The sequence below is a fragment of the Elephantulus edwardii genome, unplaced genomic scaffold (assembly GCF_000299155.1).
Source record: "Elephantulus edwardii isolate Elephantulus edwardi_28Jun2011 unplaced genomic scaffold, EleEdw1.0 scaffold00058, whole genome shotgun sequence".
Lineage (NCBI taxonomy): Eukaryota > Metazoa > Chordata > Mammalia > Macroscelidea > Macroscelididae > Elephantulus > Elephantulus edwardii.
Window position 1 is genome coordinate 7,894,735 of NW_006399808.1, and position 10,988 is coordinate 7,905,722.

At 43.0% G+C, this 10,988-nt stretch overlaps 1 protein-coding gene across 3 annotated transcripts in view; it reads right to left on the reverse strand.

Moving 5' to 3' along the window:
• The window catches only part of KAT6B (K(lysine) acetyltransferase 6B), a 288,543-nt gene extending 278,414 nt beyond the window's left edge, over nt 1–10,129 (reverse strand). For all 3 annotated transcript variants that reach the window (XM_006887508.1, XM_006887507.1, XM_006887506.1), the window contains exon 1: nt 9,753–10,129. The gene's annotated coding sequence lies outside the window, so the exon portion shown is untranslated. The remainder of the gene's footprint in view (nt 1–9,752) is intronic.
• Between the last annotated feature and the right edge of the window lie 859 nt (nt 10,130–10,988).

Consider the following 10,988-nt stretch of genomic DNA (forward strand, 5'->3'; position numbering starts at 1 on the left):
TAAGGGATGACTTTTCACTGAGGAAGACATTTAGATGGTCAACAGAAACATGAAAAAATGCTCCAAATCACTGACAATAAGAGAGATGCAAATCAAACCACAATGAGAACAATCTTATGCCAGTATCAGTGGCAAAGTTTAACAGGACAGCAAATAATAAATGTTTGAGAGGATGTGGTAAGATAGGAACTCTTATACATTGTTGGTGAGACTGTAAAATGGTACAACCACTCTGAAAGGCAGTTTGGCATTTCATAAAAAAATTCAAGAAAGTCCGTACGACCCAGCTACTCCACTGCTTGGAATATACCCTGAGAAAATGAGAACTGAGGCATAAACAGAGACTTACTTCTACACCAATGTCCATAGCAGTGTTATTCACCATAGCAAGAACATGGAAACAGCTCAAATGCTCAACCACAATGGAATGGATTGAGAAATTATGGTACATTCACACAATACTATGCAACACACAGGAACAATGATTTTGTAAATTACTACCTAACAAGGGAGGGACTGCAGTATTATGCTAAGTGAACTAATTCAGTCTCATAAGGACAAATACTGTATAAAACCATTACTGTAGAATGAGTATGAGGATCTAAGGGGGGAGGGCGGGGGGCTTAATCACAGGGTCACACAATTTGATGAGTGGAGGGTAAAGAAAAGGAAAAAGATCTGGTGTGGAAAATAATGTATAGGATGAACTTTGTAAGTAAACCAGTATTCAAAACCAAACAAACCATTAATGCCACATTCAAGGAAAATATTGCAGAAAATTATTAAAAAAAAAAGACTAGAGTCATACATATAAAGGGAACTATAAGAAATCCAAATATATGGATTCAAGGATATCATTGGTGGTGTCAGATGGAACTCGGCTGAAAGCAGAGAATACCAGAAAGATGTTTACCTGGTTTTATTGATCATGCAAAGCCATTAAATGTTATAGATACTAATAAATTATGAATAACATTAAGAATATGAATACCAGAACACTTAACTGTGCTCATATGGAATCTATATATAAATCAAGAAGCTGTCATCCAAACAGAACAAGGGGCTACTACATGGTTTAAAATCAGAAAAGGTGTGCATCAGGGTTATATACTTTTTCAACACCTAGTAAATATATATGCAGAGCAAATAATTCTAGAGCTGGACTATATGGAGAAGAATGTGACACTAGGATTTGTGGAAGACTAACATCAACTTATTGAGATGATACAACTTATCTGGCTGAAAGTGACGATCTGAAGTATTTCCTAAAGAATATAAAAATCTTCTTCCAGTATGAATTACACTTCAACAATAAGAAAACACAAATTTTCACAACTTGAATAAGCGACACTTGTTGTTATGTGCCATCGAATCACTTGCATCTCATAGCGACTCTATATGTACAACAGCCCTAAACCCTGTTCTATTCTATGTCAGTCTCAGTCTCCAACACACCCACCCCGATTAACCCAGTCACTGAATCAATCGATGAAGAATAATTGAAGTTCTCAAGGATATAATTTTACTGAGATTCACAATTAACATCCATGCTTCTAGCAGTCAAATCAACAAATGTATTACATTGGCAAATCTGCAGTCAAGAACCTCTTTAAATTGCTAAAGAGCAAGGGTGTCAGTTTAAATACTAAGGTATGTCTGACCCAAGTAATGGTATATTCCATTGCTCTGCATTCATGAAAAAAGTGGAACAATGAGTAATGAAGACCCAAGAAGAATTGCCTGTTTAATTGCGGGGTTGGTGAAGAGAATATTATATACTACACATTACCAAAAGAACAATCTGTCTTAGAAGGTATTTAATCAGGGAGCTCTGGTGGCCTAGTGGCAAGAAGCTGCACTGCAATCCCAGAGGTATACAGTTTGAATCCACCAGATGCTCTGATGGAGAAGGAGGGACAAATTCCTCCTGTACCAGTCAGATTCGATTTGACGGTAAACACACACAAAAAAAGTTTTTAAAAAGGAAGGTATTTAATTAACCACAGTGCTTGTAGGAGGCATCTCACAAAATTTAAGTATATTTTGTATATAGGAGGTGCTAGTTCTTGGAAAAAAGATATTACTTTTGGAAAAGTGGAGGGTCAGAGAAGGAGAAGTATATGTAATGACCCAGTGATTGCAACAATGGCTTGAGCATGTCAGAGGTTGTAAGGATTGCTCAATATTCCTATCAGTTTCTTCAGAGAATCACTGAACTGGAGTTAACTTGAAAGCACTGAACCAGAATGATTTAGCTACATTTGTCGTTAATAATTTTGTACTTAACATTAATAAATAATAAAATTAATACTAAAACAACAACAGTATCTCCAAATTTCTGTCAGCCCTTCTCACTGAGAGTTATCCTCATTTTCACTGACTCCTCACTTGATGAAGCTTCATCTCACATACTTGAGGAGGGGCCAGTCTTAGGAAAAGACATCACGCAGGAAAACCAGAGGATACCAAAGAGAGGAAAACATTCAACTTAATGGACTGACACAGTGACTGCTCAATGGCCTGGAGCATAGCAGAGCCTGTGATGAGGACAAGCTTCAGATCTGTTCACAGGGTCCCTATGAGTTCTGGTCGACCCAAGGACACCTAAAAACAACTACGTTACCAAACATGATGTCTTTTTCTAGTGAACGCAGCCTCATCAGTGGTCATGGAGCAGTACAGGAGCAGTAAACATTTGGTTCTTTTGCCAAAGCCTATGGTCTTGCATTCCTCCCCAGTGGCTGTCAAACTAGACTCCTTGGATCCCATGTGACAAACTGCCTGTCCCTGCCCCTGCACTACATTGTAGGACCATCATAACCCCCTGTACCAAGTTAGCTGTTTAACAGGGCAGTTCCAGTTTGTTTCCCATACTGTGCTTCCTCCTAAGATTCCTTCAGAGAAAGGGCTTCTTTGCTTACACGAAAAGAAAAAAGTGTGAAAACAAGTATGCACAGAACATCCTGTGAATGGATGTACCACGGGACATTAAAAGACAATGCAGAAGTTTGGTAACTGTCCCACTTTTTGGCCAAATCTGTCATGCCCTCTTGGAAACCTACATCTATTTGTCTAACAAAAATGCTTTCTGCTTTCTTATTATTTCACAGTCCATTTCATACTTTGTGTTTTGCTTATTTTTGTACTAACCTCACCTCTCTACCTAGAACCATGTCTGATTCAGCTTTATATGTCTGGAATTTCATAGGACTACAATGTGAACATAAATGAATGAATGTACCAGTTAATGAAGGGATACTAAGAGAAGGCACATAAGGTAAGAATGAAAAACAAAAGCAGCAAACAAAATAAAATGGATGGATGTGAGTGGGCTGCAAATAAACAATCGCCAGGAGTAGAGAGCATATTTCTGGACCTGGGCCCTTCTTGACAAGGCTCCTTGATACGAACAGCCCAGACACATACAGACCTACAGAGGACACAAGGCCAAAAGATGAGGAAGGAAATAAGGTTTTCCCCCTAGAAGTTCACCCTGAACTTGGACTCTGAGCCTTTTAAACTATGGTGCTTCCCACCTGTGCAGGAGACATATTCTAGAATTCTAAAGGACAGAGATCCTAGCTTCACTTTCAGGCCATTTTTCCCTTCAGCAATAAATGCCCCTTTTTGGCCCATTCTCCTTCTGGGAGGAGCAGTTAAAACAGCAATAAAGGACACCACAGACTTGGCATTTAAACATATGCTGCTTCAAATATTCTGTCCCATCTCCTTATGCATTACCACGAATTAATATGATACCATGTGTGTCTGGATCACTCAGAAAGACTTAAAGAAATCAGTAAAGTATGTTTTATTAAAAGGATCACCTCCTACGCGTATACACTAAGACTGCCCCAATCCAATTTGTGTCACTTGGCTAATCACTTCATCAAAGCAGGGTGCCAAATCTGGCACAATACTAACTCTTCCTTTCTTGTGAATATGGCCAAGCATGGTATCAACTTTTCCTTCACTGACGACTTCAGGTTTGGCCTGATCAGCCTCATCGTTCTCTGGTACGTGTTTGACCTGTGCCATGTCCTGGTGGGAGGAACCCTTCAGTAACAATGGCAACTCTTCCTCAAGAACTTAACTATTTGCAGCCGCAGTAAGAGGAGGAGGGACATAAAGGACTATCACTCCTGTCTTTTCCCTGGTTGCTTCACAGCATTAAAGAGGGATAAATCTGTAGGCATAAACAAAGAAATAAAATATGGCCAAAGCCAGGCTGAGGAGTGTGAACATGACAGATGAAGTAATAGGAAACCACTGCACAAGTAGGTGACACAATGGAAGTGCTTTATAGATTAAAAAAAAAATTTTAAAAAAATTAACTGACATCTATCAATTCCACCTCATGGAGACCTTCCAAAAGGTTTCCAAGGCTGTAAAGTCTTAGGAAAAATAGACTGAATCATCTCTCTCATGGGGAGATACACTGGTGGGTTTGAACTGCCTACCTTTCAGTTAATAGTCCCACCCACAACCCACTACACCACCAGGCTTCCATATATAATGAATAGTGGAGTGTAAGCACATACATTCACACACAAATGTGTTGAATGTCTGAATAACTCTGTCAATAGTATCTAATCGACAATGAGCTGGAGGGGTGAATGAGGGAAGAAACAGAAGCAACAAGCATTTCAACTCTTCATACTGCAAATATGTTCATTTATGTATGAGTCTAGCTCAGGAATAAGGCTAGAGCAGGCACTCAATGAGTGTTAGATGAACTGAAAATTTAATTCCTCATCTTTTCAGACGAACACAAAGTTCTTTCTCAGTATTCATTAACATAATAAGTTTTCAATTCATAAGCTAATAATGTTTTCCAAGGATTTCTAAGAGACTAAATCACCATGAAAATGATCATTTCAACTAATACATATTGTATTAATTGGAAGTTTAATTTTTCATGTCATGCTCTCCTAGTTGACAATATCCTTGTTATGTCATTAAACTATAATTGTGTAAATCTGCCTCAACAAACAATAACTGAACCATCAATAAACTATTATGGCTTCCATAATCCCTAGCAGAGATTAGTTTCAACATCATCATCATAAATTAGTAGTGACATGTCCCAAATCTCCTGGTGAAGCCCATGAATTAGGTTTGCATAGTCATCCCTGCATTTAAGTGCTCAATCGTTTCCGTCTCTAAAATTTAATCACGCTGTTAGGAACCTCACAGGAAATTTGATCCCTTGTAAAACAGAGGATTTCAGAGACAAGATGAAAAGTCATTTGAAGTCCTCAGGCCTTTGGAGCCAGGGCATGCTGATTAGTAATGATGATATTATAACTAAGCACTCTCACTTAAGAAATAATCAACCAAATTTGAAGTGTCTCTTTTTTTTTGCAATTAAAAATCCCTACTCAATTCTACATTTCTTCTTAATTATAATTTTGCTTTAGTTGATTTTTAACAAAGACTGAGAACAAATAATGCAGTAAGAAAATCTGACATCTGAACTTTTAAAAGGTTATTCTGAAAATACAGATCATTTCGGAGTTCTGTGTTAATTTTATCACAAAACTCTTCAAACCATGTATCCAGAAAACAAATACGGTTCCTCTCTAAGAATTTCAAGAAAATTTGAAGCCTATTTTAAAAATGAGTACATAGATATACACACACTTGCATCCAACTGCTGACATTTACAGAGCTGCTAGAGCCTACCCAAAGGCCCTTCCCCTCGCACACAGAGGTCAGTCACTGTGCCAGTTTCATAGTAACTATCCATATGCACTTTGAAGAAACCCTGGTGGCACAGTAAGTTAAGTGTTGCACTGCTGATCAAAACGCTGGTAGTTCAAGCCAACCATACTCTCTGCCAGAAAGATGAGACAGTTGGATACAATTGAGATTTAAGGCCCTGGGAATCTGACAAAGAACTGTCAAGAGTTAACAATCAACTTAAGGTCAGTGAGTTGGGTTTGGGTTTTAAGTATATAGTTAGAATTCCATATTACATTAACAGCAAGAAAATCATTCTCATTGGTTTGAGGTATTATCAGTCTTGCAAAAACATATTCAATATGCAATTATGCTATCCTGGAGAGTACCTAAATAGCTCAGGAGTTGAGGCTCCACTTTGCAAGGTATCTTAAGTTGTGAGATGTTAGGCATGCTGTTTTAATCTAGATCCGTTTTCTTAACTGTAACAATGAGAATATATCTGTTTTACAGAACTAGTAGTTGTTGTTCTCACATGCCCTCAAGTCAGAACTGACTCACAGTTGACCCTCCAACAGGTTTTCAGAGTCTGTAGACGGGAGAGGAAATAGCCCATCTTTCTCCCTCAGAGCAGCTAGTGGATGTGTGCCTCTGGGTTGGCAGCACAACTCCTTACCACTAGGCAAGGACTAGCACTACTTATTACAAGGTAACAAACATGCAAAGACACAAGGATAGTGGCAGGCACCTAACAGGAACACAATGAAAATACTAGCTCATAAAAAGGGGACGAAAGACAGTGTAATCAGCTGGAGACTTGTATACAGTAATTTGGAATTTTTGTCTAAATGGTCATTTTCTCCCAAGAGACAGTATCTAGTTCTTAGCGAAAATTCAACTGATGGAATAAACAGATGAGGGAAAGAACTGTTTAAAAGAAATATATGATTAGGCATTGTACATAAGACAACATCCAGAATAAGAGACACATAGCAGAAAGGACTGTGGGGGTGGGGAGCAAGGAGGAATTTGTGCAGCAATGAATGGCTTTTAAAAAAAAGTGAAGTGGAAGAGGGGTGTGAGGAAAATGTGCAATAATGAATGAATGAAAACCTAATTTTTCTGCAGCCTTTCGTTAAAATCACAAAATAATTATTTTATGGAAAAAAAGATGAAATAGAAGAAAATTAAGTAAAGCAAAACAGATTGTACTGACAAGTTTTAGGGTCAAGAAGAGTGTATTTTACTCACAGTTCTACATCTTCCTAAGTCAATAAAGCTTTTAGATAACACTGCATAGGAGAGGATCTTCTTGACCTTGAAGTAGGAAAAGGCTCTTAAAGTAAAACACCAAAAGCACTAACTATAAAAAAAGCCCAATAAATCTGCTCCGATAAAATTAAGAACTTATGTTCACTGAATACACCATGAAGAGAATGAAAAAGCAAACCACAAAATGGAAGCACGCATTTTGTAATATGAAATATGTAATATGTAAGATGTATATCCAGAGTAAACAACAAACTTCTAAATACGCAATAGGAGACATACAGCCCAGTTTTGTGAAGGGAACTGGAGTGGGTGAGAGAAAGATTTAAACAGAAGTTTCATAAATGGGAATCTTCAAATGGCCAATACATAAAAACACTACTGCTGTTTGTTATCGTCAACTACACTCTCAGCGACCTTATGTACAAACATCTCTGAATCCTGCTCTACCCTGAGCCAACCTCACTGTCTCCGACACACCTGCACTTATTAACCCAGTTACTGTCAATCCATCTCATTCAGGGTCATCCCTTCCTGTGCTGTCTCTCCATCCATCCAAGCATGTTGTTCTACTCCAGGGACTGGTCACTCCTGGCAACATGCCCAAAGTATGTGATAAAGCTTCAAAACCCTTGTCTCCAAGGGTCAGCCTGGGAACAATTTCCAGATTTTCTAAAATTTTAAAAGCTTAACAAAGCTGAGATTCGAAGAGGACAATAAGCAAAGCAACTGCAATGTCACTGAAGGAAGCATAACCTAGTATCTTTCCAAAAGACAGCTTGCCAGATACCTAAAGATAAAAAGTATTCTATGATCACAGAAACCACACAACTTAAGATCCAAACCCAGACACTTTTGGGAATTAAAAGTGTTATATTAATTATACTGGACTATAACAGGTACAAACCAAGATAGTCACTCTACCTGTGAGCCAGCAATTCCATTCCTAGATGTACATTCAAGAAATCCATGCACATGTGCACCAGATGGCAATGTTCAGGAATGCTCATAGCAGTTTTGTTCACAACTGCTCCAAAGTATGGTAGTCTTTTTGGATCTACTGGGAGACACCTATCGAAACTTGTGCATATAAAAAGATGTACGTGTGTGTATATGTGTACATATACGTTTAAAATTGCAAGAGGAGCAAGCACTAGCACAGTGGTTAAATGCTCAGCTGTTAACCACAAAGCAGCAGTTCAAAGCCACCAGCTACTTCACAGGAGAAAGAGATGGCAGTGTTTCTGTAAAGGTCGTGGAAACCTCATGGGGTAGTTAGGTGTACTCTGGCCTACAGGGTCACTAAAGCCAAAATTAACTCTACGGCAATGGGTGGGTGGTAGGCTCCCTTCACTCTGTTTTTCCCATCCACATTTCATTTGCCATTCTCTAAGTAAAGACTGATCCTCCTTTATGTTAAAATCTTTCCTTTCTCTTTCCTAATAATCACTTCACCTCCCAACCATTAACTCTGAGTGGAAGGTCTCAGCTAAGACTCATCCCTTCCTTTTCCTCCTGAAAACAATAAAAGTACTGTCTTTTCATTTTAATATGTGTGTTACAAACCTATCAATAAGAAAGTCTTATTTCCGGGCTATTTCAGAAAGTGTATAAAGTATACCTAAGACAGGGAGAATGTTTTCAAAAAAGTTTTCTTTGGAGAATCACATAACCTATCTCAACACAACTCATTTTCAACTGCACTACCTTTGCAGCTTCATTTCCCATAATTCTCCACACTATGTCCATTCTGAAGTACTTACAAAAGGAAAAATCCCCAAAGTTCTTTCCCAAAGTAGTTCACATGCTTTTTTTCCTAGCATCCTTCTCCACTTTCAAGTCTCCAGCTCAAATTTTGCCCAAAAATCCAACCTATCAATGAATGCTGTCTCCCACACCTTTCTTGCCCCAACCTCAAGCCAAAGTCCACCAAATCACATTCACCGGAGTTGTTGCCCACCTGTGCCCATCTTTCCTCACACCTGCCGCCTTTTCCAACCCCTGAATCTTCTCTCCCCATGAGATGTTCCACTTCACGGTTTGCAAGTTCTAAGTAGCCAACTGCCCCTTCACATATCTCTTGGAGACGCTCCCAATGACACTGACCATTTTTCCCACGTTAGATTCATGCTTTCCTAAACAGTGGACCTAGTAAGGCAACCCTCCTTTCTTCCAACATATTCCATCAAATAATTCCTTTCACCAGACTAATTCCACCTGCTACTCACACTTTTCAGTACTTGTTCTGCTCAACACCTATCCGGCTTTACTTTCAACAACCACACCAAAGTCCATCCTTCCTCTGCTCAAAGTAATTCACCCTTCTACATCACTTTGTCCTCAGATACCCCTCAGTCCCCCTTCCACATCTCCAAAACTTAGCACCTTCCTACTTTCCCTTCAGCACTTGCTTTCTACACCTTTACTTTGCTCTGCAAAACAACCCTCATCAGCCCACCCCAGACCTTCGCTGGCTCCTACCACTCAGGACTCAGCAAACCCCCGCCAAGCCTCCACCTTGCCACTACCTGACCCCGCCCCACTCCGGTATCGCCCCGCCCCTCCAACCGAGGGCCACGCCCCTTGTCCTGGAGGGCCAGTCGGGGGCGGGGCCTGTTCCTCCTCCCCTTTCCCCGCGCCCCCTACCGTCACGCTCAGGGGCAGCCTGACCCGGAGCGGCCCCACGGTGACCCTCGCGCAGAGGCCTGTGGGAGGGACGTCTCAAGCCCGGAGCTCCCCCTTACGCCCCCCTCCCGCCCAATCTCCTCCCCCTGGGAACGCGCGGGGGGCGGGCGACAGACCTGGCCGCGCGCCACCACCAACGCGCCTGCCGGGGGCGCTGCTGCTGCCTGAGAAAAAAGCCGCGGCTGCCGCCTGGAGGAGGTGCCGTCGCCTCCGCCACCGCTGCCGCCGCCGCCAGGGGTAAGAACTAAGCCGCCGCCATTTTGTGTCCCCCTGTTGTTGTCGTTGACATGAATCCGACATGACACTGATTACAGCCCAATGGAGTCTCATTAAACCCGAGCTGCGGCCCCGCCCCGGCACTGCCCCATTGGAGGAGACCGCAGACACTTAAAGACACCCGTTGGCCTACGGGTCTGTCCGTCACCCACTCACTAATCACTCTACAGCCCATTGGGGCACGTTCCTGCCGGTCATCTCGCCTTCACATAGACACACCCCTCGACCCATCATCCCCCTGCGGCACACCCCGGGGGAGGGTCTACTGCCAGTACCAATCAACAGAGCACTGTGCCCGCCCCTTCCGGGCATCTATTGGTCAGGTTTTTTTTCTCCCTCCCAGACACCGCGCCAACTCTGCTTCCGCCTACCTGCCCCCTCCACCGCTAGGAATGGATTGGGTCGACTCGCAGGGTAGGCGCTGTGCCTTATTGGCTAGAGACGATGCCAATCAGAGGTCCTTATCCCTCTCCCCTCCCCCACTCAACCCCAGTCCCCTAGCCCGCAGCTAAAGTTTGTGTGAGAGCTGATCGCTGGCGGCGGCCGCAGGATTTAGGGGTGGGCGCGGGCGGGCGCGCGCGGGCGGGCACGCGAAGTTAAAATTCGAGGTTCTCAGCCTCCACTTCCCGCGGCGGAGCGCGCGGACGGGCGCGCCGCCTGGAGCGTTCCATCCCGCCCCCTCCTCCACCCTCTCTCCTGTCCCGTCCCGGGCGACTACTCGCCCGCCCCCTGGCTTGCATCCTTCCCCCATACACACCCTTAGCCTGCAAGCCTTAGGCCAGTGCAGGCAGAACGATGTCGCTGCAGCCTCCTCGCTATCCCATCCCGCGGGGGAGCAAGGCTTCGCCCGCCGGGCGTGCACCCCCCGGCTCCACACTCGCCCGTGTCTGCAAGCACGTGCACCGTTCGCCGCTGCCTCGGGCCACCCGGGTCCCCGGCTAACCTCGCCTGCAGCCCGGCCAATCGCTTGCTGCCCTTTGTTGCTGCAGCCTGGGTCTCCTCGCTGCCTTCCTCAGCCTCCGCCTCGTCCTTTGCCAGCCGCCCGGGTCCGCAGCGCCGCGCTCCCCCCGCCCGGG